The sequence below is a fragment of the Caretta caretta genome, chromosome 8 (assembly GCF_965140235.1).
Source record: "Caretta caretta isolate rCarCar2 chromosome 8, rCarCar1.hap1, whole genome shotgun sequence".
Taxonomy (NCBI): domain Eukaryota; kingdom Metazoa; phylum Chordata; order Testudines; family Cheloniidae; genus Caretta; species Caretta caretta.
In genome coordinates, this window is record NC_134213.1 from 64,012,617 (window position 1) to 64,031,318 (window position 18,702).

General features: G+C 37.9%; 1 protein-coding gene across 8 annotated transcripts in view; it reads right to left on the reverse strand.

Moving 5' to 3' along the window:
• Positions 1 to 18,702, reverse strand: part of KCNT2 (potassium sodium-activated channel subfamily T member 2) — a 296,063-nt gene that overhangs the window by 248,499 nt on the left and 28,862 nt on the right. The window contains exon 1 of one of the 8 annotated variants that reach the window (XM_075131544.1): positions 205 to 288. The exons of the other annotated variants lie outside the window; for them this stretch is intronic. The gene's annotated coding sequence lies outside the window, so the exon portion shown is untranslated. Of the gene's footprint in view, positions 1 to 204; positions 289 to 18,702 lie in introns of those variants that run through there. 8 annotated transcript variants of the gene reach the window in all.

Genomic DNA, 18,702 nt, shown 5'->3' on the forward strand with positions numbered 1-18,702 from the left:
ACTAGGAATCCCTGTTCCTCCCTCACCTCTCTCACAAGTAGAAGTAGGAGCCAGAGGATGCTGAGCAGAGAAAAGACTGTCTCATCAGTCAAGACTGGGGCTTTTAGTGCTCTGAATATTTGATGTCACAATGTAGTTCAATCCCTGCTTATGACAGTTCTGCTCCCCTCTGTTAGTGTTGCTCTTCCCAATATATCTACTTACCCATTTCTTGTTTTGAAATCCTCGGACAGACTCTTTCTAGTCTTTGTTTGAGAGTTTTAATAGTCTCTGATGATTCCCTCCTCATCTTGGATATTACTAAGAAAACCACCAACACAGCTGAGGGACAAAGAAGAAAGCAAAAGAAATATGCATGACAAGGGTTTTAGCTGTAAGAGGAGAATCAGGTGATGGAACAGGAGACATGAGGAGAATTAAGCAAAAGAATTGAACCAAGACAGGAGTGAAAAAGGAGAAAGGACAATGCTGCCTTTGGTCACTACTGCAGACCAGATGGGGGAAGGACATTAGGGCAGCAGACATAGCAAAGAGCAATGGATAGAAAAGCTGGTGATGCAAGTGTGACCAAATAATAAAAAGTTCAAGGCCAAAATAAATAAATTCTTTGAATTTCCCCAAAAATATAAAAATAACAAATGTTCTGAAAAAACCTCTTCAAAACAAGTACAGCATCGCTACAAGAACAAAATGGGAGCCTCAAAAAGGAGCGCACACAGAGTCTGGTTGCAAAACTAAATTATTCAAGCACTCACATTTAGTATTTGGCAGTTGAGTGCCTGAATAATTTAGTTTTGTACCCAGATTGTGTGCATATGTTTTCTCACTTACCCTTTCAGCTCCTAGTCTGAAACCTTGGAACCTGTTCTGAAAATGCAAATTTTTTTTTTACACATTGATTTATTTAATTTACCTATTTTTATTTGACTACTGGTAAGCAATAATTAGAGTTGGATATAAACAACTGAAGGACTTTTTTTTTTATTGTGCTTTCGTATTGTGAATTTGGAAATAAGTTTAGAGGACTGAGGTGTTAGGATAGCTGCATACAGATGTTTTGGGTTTTTTAAATAATAAAACCCAAACCAGTAAATTATAATAAAATAGAATAAAATTGTCATGACGGATGACCTGATCCAACTTCCATTGAAGTTGATGCGCTTGAGGGGGCAAACCAATCAAGCAGGCCTGTCAGTCGGACACTGATCCCAGGGAAGATAGCTGAGCAGCTGATACAGGACTTGATTACTAAAGAATTAAAAGGAAGGTAATATAATTAATGCCAGTCAACATGGGTTTATCAGAAATAGATCCTGTCCAACCAACTTGACTTTTTTATGAGATTACAAGTTTAGCTGATAAAGCTTAGTGTTTATGTAAGATGCTTAAACTTCTGAAAGACGTTTGACTTGGTACCGCATATCAACTTGATTACAAAACTAGAATTCTATAAAATTAACATAGCATACATTAAATGGATTAAAAGCTGGATAACTGACCGGCCCCAACATGTAACTGTAAACAGGAAATCATCACTGAAAAGGTGAATTTCTAGTGGGGTCCCATAGGGATCTTTTCTTAGTGCTATGCAATTTAATATTTTATCAATGAATGGGAAGAAAACCTAAAATCGTCACTGATAAAGTTTGCAGATGACCCAAAAAATTGGACAAATGGTAAATAATGAAAAGGAACTAATGAACTAATACAGACCAATCTGGATCGCTTGGTAAGCTTGGCACAAGCAAACAATGTGCCTTTTTATATGGCTAAATGTCAATGTATAGGAACAAAGAATGTAGGCCACACTTATAGGATTGGGAACTCTGTTCCGGGAATCAGTGACTCTGAAAAAGATTTGATGGTTGTGGTGGATAATCAGTAGAACGTGAGATTGCAGTGCCATGCTGTGACTAAAAGAACTAATTTGATCTTTGGATGCATGAACAGAGGAATCTCAAGTAAGAGTCGGGAGGTTATTTTATCTCTGTATTTGACACTGGTGTGACTGATGCTGGAATATTGTGTCCAGTTCTGGTGTCCAAAATTCAAGAAGGATTTTGGAAACATAAAGGGTTCAGAGAAGAGCCACAAGAATGATTAAAGGATTAGAAAATCTGATTATAGAGAGAGAATCAAGGAGCTCAATCCATGTAGTTTAACAAAGAGAAGTAAAGGGGTGACCTGATTATAGTCTGTAAGTATCTACATGGGGAATAAATATTTAATAATGGGCTCTTTATTCTAGCAGAGAAAGCTGTAACACAATCCAATTCCTAGAAGTTGAAGCTAGACAAATTCAGATTGGAAATAAGGCGTAAATTTTTCACAGAGAGTGTAATTTACCATTGGAGCAATTTACCAAGGATCCTTCCATCATGGACAATTTTTAAATCAAAATGGGATGTTTATGTAAAAGATTCTCTAGGAGTTAATTTGGGGAAGTTCTATGGCCTGTGTTATACAGGTGGTCAGACTAGATGATCACCATGGTTTCTCTTGGCCTTGGAATCTGAGAGCTTGCTTGTATATACCAGCAGTCTTTGCAGTCCATCAATCATGACTAGCATAAAGATTACATTTGTGTGTTTGCTAGCTACCATGGTAATGGCAAAATCTATGTATTGGTGACATCAAGAAAGACTTTTATCTCTGTTTGGTGACTGGCACAGACTTGAGATGCAGAAGGAGGCCTGTCACAGGGTGGGCTGGCCTTTTAAGGGAGTTAGGCTAAGCCACACCTGTAACTTGTCAGCTTCCTTCCTATGTGATGGGGATTGAAGCACACAAAGGGGCGTCTGCTCAGCATACTTCAGGGAAGAGAAGAAGGAAATTAGAAGGTTCTCACAAGAGATGGGGGAGAGACTCTCCATGACAGCTGTATGGAAAGGTCTGGCTGGAGCTAGCTGGCTGCGCTGAAATACAGGGACAGAACCCTTAAGACGAGGAGGTTTGAGTAAACACTAGGCAGCAGGACTTTGGGGTTGGCAAAGAACTGTCGAGCTCAACGAGGGACTGAAAAACTGGAGTGGGGGAAACACTTGTTTTGGTTTAAGTAGATACTTGAATTGCATTGTCTTAATAAAACCAGACCCAAGAAGATTTACAAGAGTCTGGGTATGATTTTTGGGAATGCTAAGAAGGTGAAACTAAGACAGTTGCAAAGTCTGATCCTGGATCAGGTAATAACCTGTTATTCTTTAAAGAGAGCAAGTGGTATTGTGATTGGTGGATTAGGTGTTAGCTTGCAGAGATCAAGGAAGTACAGGGCACTGGGCAACTGTATAAGGTAGCTATAATTTGTTCTACCACCACCTCTATCTGGGATAAAGAAATGCTATGAATATAATGCAGTTGTGTATCTCAGGCTCCTCCCACCAGAGATTCTTACTACAAATAATTTGGAAAGTTTTAAGAAAGGAATACTTGGCTCCAAGAAGCATAATATGATCTGGAACAGCCTTCACTTGTGCAGTGGTCACCTTTACAAACTTGCCAATCTTGCCAGAGAAATTGATATGGTTATTTCACTATGATGATCACTATAAATCCCCATTTTTGTTGCCCTATCTTATATCTTGGAGATGCATTTTCCAAATACATTAATTTAAAACTTGGACTTTAAAAATAAAATAAATAAATAGATTTAAAAAGTGATATACAAATCTCTGGGCATTTAGGCACTGATTCAGCAAGATACTTTATCACATTCCTGAATATAGAGAAAAAATTATTTCATTTACTTCAGTGGAGCTACTCATGTTTATAGTTAGGCACAGACTTAAACACTTTCTGTGAATCAGTGTCCGGCTGTAAACTGCCTTTTCCTCTTTCTAAAGTACTTTGCAATCTATGAAATATAAGTTTGATATAAATTCTAAGTCTTCTTTTGTTATAAACCACAAAAAAATAATGTTGACCTTGTTAACCAAAATAGCTTGTCAAAGACCTTAGTCGGAAAGAAAACATAACTAATAGAAAAAATACCTATTGAACAGTCAAATCTGTGAAAGACATATTAAATACTGTATTAGCCTGAAATTTTCCAATTAGATTTTATCATTCCTAGAAGACTTGAAATATACCAGTCTTCAAAGACTTAATTGTCCTTTCAGCATGTGGGTATTAATAAAACATAATTTCCATTAGTACTAATGTCATGTAAGCAAGAAAACCCCATATGGATGAGACTATGCCTCCAAAGGATCTTTCTCCTGCACTTTATCATGTCAGCTATTTACTGATTTTACTCTTATTCTGATGGTCCAAGACTTTTAACGCTCTTTCTGTTACTGCCCTGCTATAGCTCTTTCCCCCTCAAGGTTGCACCTCTTCAAAAGCAGCTAAAAGTAGGACCAGGCTGAGAGCTTCTGATAACCTATATGCACATCAGCTACAGACCTCATACGAGAGTTTGCTTTATTTTCACTGAAAAAATAAGACTTTAGGATTTCAGTCTTTATTGGAAATTAATTAATTTATTAAGTAGAGCTGTAGAGTAAAAAGAGCAGATGGATCAAATACTTCAGCAAAGATAGATATCTAAAATCTTGTGGATGAATCCAATTCTAAGTAGACTAGTGGTATTTATACGCATCATATGACCAATACCACAACACACATTTTAATCTGTGAGGCATGCAGGTGTTACTTTGACCACCAGAGCAGTCTTTCTAAGGGGCCTGATGCAGTACTGAAGTCAATGGAAAGACTCCTTTTCACTTTGATGGGGACTCTGGCACAGAATGAATAGAGGGGGGAAATATTCACATCAAACTTTTTGTTACCACTCGAAATACTTCACTGTCTTTCTCCAGAAATCAAAGTAACTTTTTTTAATACTGAATTTTAAAATGTTTTACCCATAACAAACAGCTCAGTGTTGTATTTTTAGAATAGCCAAATAAGAGTCAATTGTTTATGATTTTGTAATATACATTCACAGCTTCTCCATTTTTAAAATCTTGCTCTACTATTATTATTTGTTTGCCTATGCCCCTGCTTTTAGTGTGTGTTGTAGTAAAATGAATTATGTTAAGGCAATTTAGGATTCTTTTTGGTAAAATGTATGAAATTATCTTGTATTGTCATGGAAAAGTGCAGGGTACAAGTCAAAGGACAATTTTTTTTAAGACCTCTCTAGAAATAAGATGTTTGGTTCCAATGAGAATAGTTATGTTTTGATCTAAGACTTGAAGAGTTACCTACCAAAAGAAGGTAAACAATTCATAAGCTTATTAGGACAAAGTTGTCATATAAGGAAGTACTCAATGGAAAAAAAACTGATGTTGACATGGTGATGTAATTACCAATTAAGATTTTAGTACGGAATTAAAAAATTCAGAAACAGTCTCTGGGATGAAAGAAAAACATGTTTTATTGCAAAGTATACAGTTGATAATGTTTTCATGCTCCATTATTTTTATTGTATAAATTATTTTAGCACCGACATTCGGTGGTTACTGTCGGGAACGAAAGAGAGATTGATACAATGTGTGCATGTGTCTTTGTGGTGGGTTTTAATACCTTTTGAGAGTAATGTCAATTTGTTTCACAGCGGCTTGAGGCTGGGAAGAAAACTGGAGTGCCGGAAATGTGAATTTAACCTGAAATTTCATTTTTTAAAAAATGAGGATAATCCTGTTCTCAGGTTGCAACATAATTAAGGGAAGTATTTACAGCATGTTCCATAATAAATACCTTGTAGTGGTACACCCTGGGGCTTGATAAAACTACCAGTGAGCTAGGCACTAGAGGGCTAAACCTTCTAGCCTACAGAGGCTGACACAAAAGATAAAGGGAGACAGTACTTTATGGAGGTAATGCCCTGATGAGACGCCTACCTCCTAAACCCAACCTGCTTGGAAGAAAGGAGGTGCTTTTATTTCTGAGGGCACTGATTCAAGGTACTATGCCACCTTTTGTATCACATTGGCTAATTGTGGGTTGATATATTCCAAGTCCTCCTCCCGGCAACTGGAAAGAGCTATCTGTCTTTCCTTTCTCCTGTTTCACCTGAAACCAGGCCTTCTGACTGCTTGGAAGACATTAGTCTAATACTCTCACACTCCTGGCTACTGCTGTGCTACGGCACTCTAAACAACCCAATCTACCGCAGCCTTCACCACCATCCTTCATTGTGAGTAGCTCTTGTGCCTGGCTTTAGAAAGCTATGAGATGTCACAGAGCCTTTGGACTAAGCTTCAGATTCAGGAAGACAACACTACATTTATTTAGCTGTAGATTATTATCTTAACAGCCATAGAGACTAGACACCCATCCCCCTTTTTTTTTTTTAAATTTGGATATTTAAATTTAGGTACTTAAATCTATAATTAGGCACCCAGTGCAGAGTTTCTAAGCAAACTGACTTTTCAGCTTTCATTAAGTGACCAATTTTTTCATGACTCTGTATAGTTCTAATAAAGTTTATCCCATTTCCTTTGTTACTCAAAATGAACGTGTTACTGTGCAGATGTTATATGCAGGAGAAATTATGCCTATAATTTAGTTCATAGCTCCAAAACCATTATAAACCTGATGTGAAGATAATTATCCTATCTGTCCAGGAGTAATAACCTTGAGGTATTAACATTGGAACATATTGTAATTGCAAACAATCTAAAAATCAAAGATTCAAAAATTAATCCCAATGAAATACCTCTATATTTCCCATGGGGGCACTCAGTAATGTGAAGCCTCTGAACCCTGTTCTCAAAATGCCTAAGGAAATAATATCTCTCATCTTGCTCAACAACAAATCAGAGTCAACTGCTGAAATCAGTGAGGCCAGGATTTCACCCTACATTTGTTTAAATCTATAAAGACAATAACCTAAGACCCTTGCAAGCCTGTTTCTATTATTGTTTTACAGTACAATTAATCATGATTAACTTTTTTCAAACACTTAACAGCTCTAATAACTGCACAATACCATTTATTTGGTATATATCACATACCATAGGCTTTTGGGGAACCTATTATAAGAACATTTTGGAATTTTTAAGAAAATGTTTGCAACTGTTCTTGTATCACTCTGCCATTTACACCAAGGAGCCTTAGTTTCCATAAATTCAAAAATGTAGGGTTCAAACTGAAAGGAGAAAATAATACCAACAATAGATAGAACACCTGCAAAAATGGATAATTTTTACCCCTAAACTTAAAAAGCAACAATTTTAAAATCTGCTATCTCAGGCCCTCCTAAAAAGTAGAAATAAGTGCTAAGCCCTACTGGGAAGTTGCATTAACTTCTTTCAAATGAAATAAAATGGTCCCTTCTAACCCGGCAGCAACACAACATATGGGTCTTCAAAGCAGTGAGGTTTTTTTTCCCTTCTGCAGATTTTCTCCATACATGAAAGTCTTCATTTGTTGGGGGAGAAAGAGGGAACATTTCCTTAGCAGGGAGGGTTTTTGTTTGTTTGTTTTTTAAAGTACAATGTATGTTTGGAGCTACTGAGGGATTGGCACATTAATAAGAAATGGATCTGTGGGCAGATGATGAAGACGATTACCTGTTACGTCGCACAGGCAAATTCTAAATAAATGTATCATAACCCCGTGCCATTTATCACAAAACTCTAATCGATCACGTGGCTATCACTTCTACATCATGCACCTCTGATCAGCTCACCTTTACCCTGCCTACTAATCCATCTCTCATTATACTTAGCATCTAACATTTCAAAGTGCTAAACACATTCAAATGGCTGCCTTTTTTATTTTTAAAATCAACCTGCCAATAAAAAAATTCCTTCTATCAGGATGTGCTGTTTTCTGCACAAGATGAGCAACAGTCAAACCCATTCCAGGTCCGGGACTAAGGTCTAATATCTTATGACCTGAAAGGCTAAAAATGTGGCCTTTTGCCACTGGAAAAGGGAGAGCTCAGTTTTCCAGTAGAGCACAAAACATTTGCTTCCAGCCCTAGAAGTTCTTAGAAACATCGATCTTCACAATTGTGACATGTTTATGTTTCAAGAAGAACTATAGATGGACTTTAGTATTTATTAGTTGTTTTCCCCCACTTTCTGATGTCTGTACAGTTCAACACATGATACTAGGGGAGTTTGGAACTTACCGGTAGAGAATGAAAAAAGGTCTATAAATTTTCAAATGTTTCTAAAATAGCTTTCCCATTAAATAGGAGTCATACATAAAATATATGATGGTGGTGGTACAAAGTTAGGTTTTACCATCAATCTTTTGGGATAACTTGTCTACCTTATTCATGGTGTCATCACTCATAAGCAATATGGCCATCCTAACTTTTGAATAAAACATTTATGCCTTATTCATACACCTTCCTTTTGTGCATAGTGTGACTCCTCAGTTGAACTGCGAAAGCAGAGAATAGTATAAGCCGTATCTTTATTCAGCATTTTTCCTGAGATGGAGTAGCAGGATGAATTCTATTTTGGGAGGAGTAGGTTTTTAATTAACAATATTTGAATTGTGCTCTCTAGATATTCTTTCAACAATCCAATTCCAGGACAAACTGAGATGAATGTGAGGTATCTGGGCCATCTCACCTCAGTTATATGCATGTGCACATAAATACAAAGGAGTAAAAGTAATGGAAGGGGGGAAAGGGTTATAATTAATAAAAATTCTAATCTATAACTACAAACACAATGTGTACATTCTCGTAGATATGAATGTAAATAAGATCATATGGTTGCTTAGGTTTATGATGGTATCCTTACCCAACTTTTTCCTAACATCCACACTTGGCTATTTTTATTACTAATTAAGTTTACAGCTAAACTTCAGGCCTGATTCTTCAGCTAGAACCATGCATAATGATAACTGCTGTGAGTAGTCAATGGGACTACTCACAGCAGTAAGCACTACAGTTGTTTGCAGGATTGGTCCTTTAGACAGTGCATTTTTGCGGGCAGGGGCTACACTGTTCATTTATTCTGTAAAGCAGCTAGTGCCTGTATACTGTTGCAGGAAATAAATAGTCCATTTATGTGAAGTATTTTATTATTGTACATGCATTCAGAGGCCCTGGGATGGGCAAATTTTATATATTTGAAATTAATGAAATGAATGCATTCAGTAAATGGTTTGCCATTATTTTATCAACTTATCAATTCTCTGATACTCTTCAAACATATAGGGTAAGATTCTATCAGCAGACATACTCAGAATTAGTTGTAAGCATATTAAGGGAAGCCTTTTATGAACCAAAATTCTTGAAAGATCTGGTTTCAGAGTAGCAGCTGTGTTAGTCTGTATTCGCAAAAAGAAAAGGAGTACTTGTGGCACCTTAGTGTCTAAGGTGCCACAAGTACTCCTTTTCTTTTTTTAAAAATTTTTAAATTTAAATTTTTAAATATTCCCCAAGTAGGTAACTACCAATCCATGCATCCCCTGGGTCCTCCACTATTTAGATGTCAGAACTCCTAAAAGCACAACACACCACTGACTCAATTTACATCATGTTAATAAACTTTAATTTGAAATTGATTTTGGAAGCACAAGTTACTCCAGTCCTAGATAGCATAAGTCTTCATCTGCAGAATTCTCTGCAGTGGAGTCAATAGGGACCTGGCTGATGATTTATGCTTTTATGAATATTGGCTAATGTAAAAGTTCCAATGCGAACTTTAATAACTAAGGATGTTGCCATCAGGAGGATTTTTTTTAATGGAACCAAAAAAGTTTGCAGTTTCTCACAGTGATAATTGTAGTGGCAGTCTCTTGTGCATGCACACATCTGACACTATAGTGACAGCGAAGACAAAATTGTGGGGAGAAATTGGGAAGATACAGGAAGGCAGAGATGGGTGTTTGATCCAGGGAGATCTGGGATGAAAGAGACGGAAAAGAGACATAAATGGATGCAGGCACCTGGGTATGGAAGATGGGTATTTATGTAGAGAGCTTACACTCCATTATATATAATGGCAAAATATACCATGGTTATAATTTTCAGCTGTTTTAATCTACCTATCCACATTGCCCCCTTAGTTTACCCTGTCAGCAAATTAAATAAACTAAATGGGGGTTATTATGTTCCAGTTGCCCTTGTGACCATAGTTTATAAAAATATCCTTATATAAATGTGTACTTAAAAAAATTGATCATAGTTGTTTACAAACTTCAAGACAGGCGTACAGAGGACTATGTCTGATAGGACTAAGTGCAAGGTCTGCAAGTACAGTATTCTCATGGAGAAGAGAACACTGTTGCGGTTGTTTAACATTATTTGTATTTTGTAGCTAAACTGTTTATCTTGTTCTCCCACTTTGTTATATCTGTATCCATATATGCACACACACAAAGGAAACACTAATTTTGCCTGACAATAGGTCCTTTTCAGGGTTTAGGAGTTTACTGTTTTTCCCACTTTCATTCTTGCACTTTCTTCCATGCTGCCCCTATGCATACAGGACTTTCCCCAAACTAATCTATAAGGCTGTTACCCTTGGAATGTCCTTCCCTCTTAAAATCTCTCCCCAGGATCCATTTTTTTCCCATGATGCCAAGAAGAAAGGCTAAGTTTTGTGGCAATTGGGTATAGATGAGATGTGTTTTTGATTCATTATTTTGCTATGATCAAATGTGGAATTTTTTTAATCCCCTTCTCGCACCCTTGTCTTTCTTTGTGTGTTGCTTGACTTGCATTGTATGTCTCTCTTGGGACAGGAATAATGTTAGTACAGTGTCTAGCGTAATGTGACCCTGACCTTGAATTAGGGCCTCTGGGTCGTATCCTAATACTAACTGTAGTACAAATAAAAGTGGAGCAGAGATACGAGAATTCAAAGAGAGAAGTCTGAAGTCCTCTCAATGGTCTTTTGTCCTTCAATTTTGCCAATTTTCCCCTCAAACGTTGGTTTTAAAGCTCCAGATACGTTCTTTAGCAACAGCCTCTAGGCCCTAATCCTGTTCCTACTTAAGTCAATGAGAATTCTTGTCCTTTAATTGATAGGATCAGTCCCTTAGCAAGGTATGCCTTCAACTTGTTTGGTGTTCTACATGCAGCATCATACACATGCAAATGTATGCATATATTTGCTATTTGGATGATAACAGCAGGCATGAGGACTGCAGTCTCATGCATATTGTATTGCATGTTCTAGACCATGCAACATAATTGTGCCTAGTTATATAGATATATAATGTGTGTGTGTGTGTGTCTTTGTGTATCCTTTGTGTACCCTTTTAGTTTCAACGTTGCTAAAAAGAATCTAAGGCTTAGAGTTTACATAGAAATGAAAGGCATCAAATTTGTGTATTCCATAACCACTGCATTAAAAATACTCAATCCAGATTTTAAAAGTATGTCTAAATATTTGGATGCATTTAATGCTGTCAATGACTGTCCACAAACAGAGGATAAATGGCACCAAACTAACAATAATTCTTGCTTTGAGTACTTCAGGTTAATAAGAGGAAAATAGGCTGTTAGAAGGTTAACCAGAGATGGAACATAATTCACACTATAGCAAGACCTACAAAATGGATTTAGCATGGGAATAAGTTAGGAAGGAAGCAAAGGATAGAAAGCCTATGAGTTGTAGCACTCTAGTCCATTATGAGATAATTGGAAAAAAGATAAAGGGGATGCTCTGAAGTGAACATCATTTACTTAAATATTTATAAGGCACTTGACAATACTCACTGGAGATTTATACTGAAGTTACAGAATCAAATGCATGTAATAAGTAGAAAAAGTAAATAAACAGGGCAGATATCATTGAAAGCAAGGTTTCTGTACTTAGAGCCACTAGGTTTAGAAGAAACATAGTATGTAATAATGGAATTATGTATAAAAAGATTGCATTTTGCACCTCATTGTCTATAGATTTCTATGTAAAAAAGGAAATTAGCATAAAAATCAGAGGAAAAAAATGATAATGAATGGGAAGATGATCAACATGAAGAGAAGTGGGGGGAGGGAGACTTTTCTCTCACCTGGAATCCATTGTTATCTAAGTGATCTATTCTCTTATCAATGTGCATACAATTTATTAATGATATCCTTATCTTATATACACACTTCTAATCTTAAGTGAAATTATTGATTGTGAAAAGTGTCTACCAGAGAACCCCAGACTGAAATGTTCCATGTGTTCATAGGCCAGTTAAAGCATAGGCATAATCCGTGCAAGATTCTCCCGTACTGTTTCACCAGTGTGCCTCAACTCCATTATGGATTAATCATATTTTGGCAGTGAACATACATAATCTGCCCCTATTCAATACCTGTCCATGGTGCTAAGATTGCCAACAAAGGGGCCAGTTGCAGCAGTGATTTTTATAATGAATACAAGGCTAATAGTTGTTTCAGTCCAGTTTCTAACTTATTACATGTTAACTTTGAGGTAACAATGATTTTTCACTTGTGCTGAATTTCAACTGCTGAACAAGAAGGTCTGAAAAGCTCCATACCAGATTATCCATCTTCTGAGCCATCTCAACCCCTAATATGCATTTTTCAAGTTTGGGGGTGGGAAGCTGTTGCTGCTGTTACTGAGTCGGCTCCCAGGGCCACCCATTGCCCTGAAACCTGAGTGATGTCAGGGAGTCAGGCTAAATATTCCCACCTTTGAAGCATCTATTGCTGATGGTACTGTCTGGAGTCTGCTCTTAGACTTGTTTGTATATTACTTGATTGCGCGGGGGTAGGAGAGGGAGGATTCGTTTTCCTCAATCCAAACTTTAATGCTCTATTAGTTAGCACTCACCTATAAATCAGAAATGTTCTTCCTGTACCAAAACAGTCTGAACTTTGACTCAATAATGTCAAAAGTCTCAAATCTTCCCTTCCTTGTCACTTTTACATTCTGCCAAATATTATTCATCTGTGTCCAATCTTCTTCTTCCTCCCTCTCTTCCTCTCCCCCATAGGGATCTCCCTTCAGTCTCCACTTCTGCCCACCTTTTTCACTTCTCTATCTCTTTCAGTCTCCATCCTCTTTCCCTCCGCCCCCTCGGTTCAGCTGTCATTCCCAGGTCTCGAAGAACTGTAGGCTTCTAAGATCATGGAGACTAGTAGCAGACAGGACATTTACTGTACCAATAAAATTAAACTAGCATGTCTATCCTGTTCCCTTGCTTCTCTTTATGACTCAAATCCATAGGATTATGATCTCAAAGTAGGTATGTCCTACAAAACAGCCTAGAAAACAAGAATTCTCTGTGCTAAGTGTATGAAAGTCATCTCTGAATTCTGAAAAATGCCACGAAGAACAAGGGGGCCCAAAATCCAAAAGAGACGGAAGAAAAATATAACACATTTGGGGGGTTTTACATATAAAATAAGTATCTTTAGTCTGGCACTGTCCAAATGCTCTGGAAAAAAAATATATCTTACGCTTGGTTTTAAGCATTCCAGTTCTGCAAAAGAGTCTTTTATTCCATCTAAAAATTGGGGGAGGGGAAAGGTAAAAAACAGGACTTAAAGCTGAAGCCTAGAATCAACCTAAACTACAGAGTCTACCAAACACCTCTTTAATTCTAGGTGTTCCCATTCTGAAAATTGAGCCCTGTTCATTAAAATTGTTAGTGATTAGCCCTTAATAGTGTTTTTAATTTCGCTGGCTTTAGATAATACACAAACTGCTATACAAATAAAATAGCTCTATAAACAACACTTGGCTACAGATATAATGTGCATGGTAAAAAAAAAAGAAAGAAAGAAAGAAAAGTACTATACATGCCCATGGGTTGATGTATTAAACACATTTTTAATTTACAAACCCCAAGAGAGAAGTGGGGGGGTGGGCGGGGAGAACAAGCAAACTGCCAGTTAAGCACCCACTACAATTAAACAGCGGAAAAAAAACAGGTGTTCAGTTTATCCCAGTGAAAGTCTTAAGGCCCCAGCCCTGCAAACATGTTCTCATTGGATTAACATTGTGCATTTGAACAGCTTCACTAACTTCAGTGGTTCTACTATTATGCATAATGCTAAGCCCTTAAAGTTTGCAGGTATAAATATTCAACTTGCTACTTCATGTAAAAGGATTGTTCACGTATCGACATCTAGGATGAAATCTTGGCCCCACTAAAGTCAATGAGAGTTTTGCCATGGACTTGAAAGAGGCCAGGATTTCACCTCTAATGTGTAATAAGGCAATGATTTATAGATCGATGATTGTGATTTTGTGTGTTTGGATTCACCTTATTTTTCCTATTAGCAGAAAGAAAGTAGCCTGATCATATCATTTTGGTGATTTCTTATCCACACCTTCTCTTCTACTCCCAGTCCATTTATAGATTTCTCTATTCTGTTTGGAACAAATCAGTGTTACATCAATTTTGTTTACTTATTTTTTTAATGGGGGGAGATCCCCAAATTGACATGAATTCATATAATGGTGGGCCTCAAAGCCGATTTTCTTTTTTTATGGCCACTTTCAGGGTTATGGCATCTATATCTGTTGCTACTGAAAGTTCTCAGACTGTCATGCCTGGGGCCCTGAGAAATTGTCCAGATGACACTGGGAAAAGTAGGACTCCTAATTCATCACTGTTGCAGTAGTGGTAGTGAAGATGTGGAGGGAGGTGTTTTTACCATCACATTGTCTCAACTTGCTGTAGTTGCATACTGTAACTACTGTAACAGTTAAGTAGCTAGGATGGTACAGTGTTTAGGGTCCTAGCCTGAGAACCTGCTTTGCTCCATCCTTTGCTCCAACACAGACTTCCTGTTTGACCTTAGGTAACTTGCATAGTCTCTGTGCCTCCATAACCTCCATCTGTAAAATGTGATTAACAGTATTTTGCCATAGAGATGTCATGTTAAGTACACTGAAAACTGTAAGGCAATCAGATGGTATAGTGACGGAGGCTATTTAAATTACTTAGATACGGTGTTAAAAAAAACAAAACCTGAGCACTCTATTCATTACAGGTTGAACAGTTGCTACAGGGGAACCGCAACCATAACAAATTAGCTAGGGTAACTGCAGCTTGAGTTTTGTACTGAAAGCCTGAAATTAAGGGTGTGTGTTTTAAGAATCACTTTTTCTGTAATTCATCGAGGTTACAAAGAGGATTAATACTATCAAGATGCAGAATAGCTTTACTAAACTCACTACCAAATGATATCTCCATTCTTTTCAAAGCTGCATCCCAAATGCAAACTATTCATAGTGTTCCTGAGGCACATGTGTGCACTTGCCCATGCCACTCCTTCAGCATTTACCCACCTATAAACTCATACGATCTCTTCCAAAGGCTACGAAGGAGACTTTCAAAGGCACAAAGGAGATTAGGCACCCGATCTCCACTGACCGTCTCCCCTTTGTGCCTATGGACGTCAATTATTCTGTGAATTAGTTTGTACTGAATAACCCTAGAGTATATAGCACTATAATATTTCTGTACATTGCTGACAATGGTGTCCGTGCCAGCTTGAGAGAGTAATTTCTATTATCTGTTCCCAAAATAATTTAAAACCCAGATCTGAATCAGACATCTTCGTGTAAGAATGTGTCGTCTTGATACAGTTTTCAAGGTATGTGCTAATCTGTTTAAAAAAAAAAATCTTGAAGCACCACTGGTGGAGAACAAATCTTTCAAACAATAATCATACAATATTCTACTTTTTAAATGTTAATATTTCGATATCCATATCTCTGATGCCAGAAGGTTGCATTTTGATTGAGAGATCTAAGAAAACTTTTTGATCTCTTCTATATTGGATCATGATCTCCAAGATATGGGGTGTTTGCTAATACAAAGGTGAGGATTAAACCAAGGAGAAGGCTGTAAATATCAGAAAGAATACAATAGCAGGAACCAGAGGCCCTTAGAGGAGTCTATTCTGTGTAAGAGGAAATGCATTCTTTTGATGCTCGAGATGGAGAGAGAATGTTCAGAGGGGGAGCTGGGTCGCTTGAATTAATTTCTAACTACTGTGACCCAGGCATTATTACAGAGTCCAGCTGCAATCTTTATATTTGCATCATTGTTCTTCATGTGAGTGATCGCCTTAGCTTTCAGAAGAATTATGCTGAACCAGAACATTTTTAAATTGCTTAAACACATCATGAAGCTGATTGGAATTTTCACAAGTGTTGGCTACTGAAACCTCCCCTGAAATGGAAAAAGTTATATATTCATATTTTGGTACACTTTAGAAAGTAAAAAAGGGCCAAATTCTCTGCTAGGGTAAGTTGGCATAGCTCCATTTACAATCAATTTACACTGGCAGAGTATTTAGCCCCTAATACTGAATTGAGATTTTGATATGAAATGTAGTCGTAGACATATTGGTCCCAAAATATTACAGAGAAGGTGGGTGAGGTAATATCTTCTACTGGACCAACTTCTGGTGGTGAGAGAGACAAGCTTTGGAGCCACACAGAGCTCTCCTTCGCACTCAGAAATTTGTGTCTCTTGCCAACAGTTGGTCCAATGAAAGATATTACCTCATCCACCTTGTCTCTCCTGAAATTTTGATGACAGCCATCCATGCTAATATTTTTGGTAACATTTTAATTTATCAAACTGAGGTCTAGCAGCAGTCTTCTAGTATCTCATTTTTAACCATGAGAAAATCACTATCTGTATTCACAGAACATTCCTCAGGACTAATTGCATTTTCTTTTCTGTTTACCTATTTTCATTCTAGTGACAATTGAAATGAAGTGAATTGTGACTATCCATTTGTTTGTTAGGACTGATCTTAATGTGTGGGCATGTGGGATTATTTGTAATGCTTTAGCAAAATCTAGGTCAAGGTTTTTGGTAAAGCTTGATATTGATAATAATTTGGATTGTATTTAAGATACTAGGGGGCAGATTCAGATCCTACTCCTCACATCAAGTGGCTTCTTACTCCACAGCTAGTCTCATTGAAGTCAGTGATTATCCCAGCATGGGTGAGATGATGTTGGTTTTCCAACCTCCCATATCCTTTCCTCTTCATCCCAACCTCCTGACCCAGCAGCATGGTCAGGTTTTGCATCCAGCACTCAGCTCCTTGCATCTCACAGCATGGATGTTGCATAGTTAGATGAAGGGGGAACAATGTTTGGAGGCAGTCCAACAAGTCCTGCTCAATAGTAGGAAACCCTGCACCAGAGTGGCCTTTTCAGCCAAGTAGAAGCTGTTCTCAATATAGTTATCGGAGCAGAGAGTTCAACCTAATTGTATTCTGGACATCTTGGAGTACCTGTTTTCTTCAATCTTCTGGTCTTTCACTAAGTTCACTGAGAGTGCACCTGGCTGCAATTTTGGTGTTTCAACCACAAACCCTGGGGAAGTCAGTGTTCTTGATTGCCACATTAGTGAGATTCTTGAAAGAAGTCACTTGTCTCTACCTGCCAGTGAACGAACCAGTTCCTCTGTGGGACCTTAACCTTGTCCTAGCAGGTCTTATGGGGCCTCCATTTGAGCCTCTGGCAACTTTCTCTCCTTCTGTGTCAGAAAATTGACTTCCTGGTAACAATAACATCTGCAAAGATAGTATGTGAATTGCAGGCCTGGATGGCAGAGCCTCCTTACACAGTTTTCCAGAGACAAAGTATTCCTGTGGCCACACCCTAAGTTTCTGCCTAAAGTGGTTTCTCAATTTCACTTGAACCAAGTCATGTTTTGCCTAAGCTTCATTTAACCCCAGAGGAGCAGCATTTTCACACACTGGATTTCAGGTATTGTCTAGCTTTCTATCTGGATAGGACTAAACTCTTTTGTTCCTCACCCCATCTGTTTGTCATATTCAGTCTGAATGAAGTCCGAAGCAGTGTCTTCCTAGGTGATCTCCAGGCAGATAACTTCCTGCATCATGACAGCATATGAAGTATCTCAGACTATTCCCCCCACAGGGTGTGAGCTCATTCTATAAGAGCCCAAGCAACATCAGTTGCATTTTAAAGTGTTGTTCTCATTTTGAACATTTGCAAGGCAGCCACTAGATCCTCTGTACACATGTTGACAAACCAGTATGCCATTACTACTGCATCCTACTCAGATCCAAACTTTGTGAAGGCAGCTCTGCATTCCTTGTTTAAATAGACTACAAGCCCCACCTCCTATGGGCACTGCTTGTGAGTCACTTACACAGTTGCATCTACTTGAAGAAAACAAGGTTACTTACAGAAACTGGTGTTCAAGATGTGATGTTCCACAACCCACCCTCAATCCCTTCTACACTGAAGAATCTGCTTCTAACATTCAGTGCAAAGGAACTGACAGGAGTCAGGGCAGCCACCCTTATATGGCCAGAGGAGGGGCTAAGGTCATGAGAAGTGAGCACTGCCCCTACAGATATTGCTAGGCAGAGTTCTCCAGCTCTGATGTGCCGGGCACAGGCACACCTACATGGAATATACATCTGCATCACATCTTGAAGGACAACAGTTACAAAAAGCAACCATATTTTATTGATAATCCCTGCTAAAAAAAAGGGTTCAGGACTAAAACAGCAGGAATACTGCAAATCTGAAAGGAAGTTCATTGGCACAGCTGTACAGGGAAAATTGCAAAAGACTGAAAGTCTCCAGCTACTGTTGATAGTCCCTCACCTTCATAAGGGCTAAATTTACAAAGTTTTTAATAGTAGTATGACTACTCTGTGCTTTTCACAGCATCTTACTGCCTCCATTCATATACATAGCCAACAGCATTATTCCCACAGAAGGAATAATAGTACTGGGTGTACCTTTTTTTGTTAAAATTTTAAAATATCCTGTTACTGTTTTCTTCTATAAACATGAACTTCAGTCCAGAAAT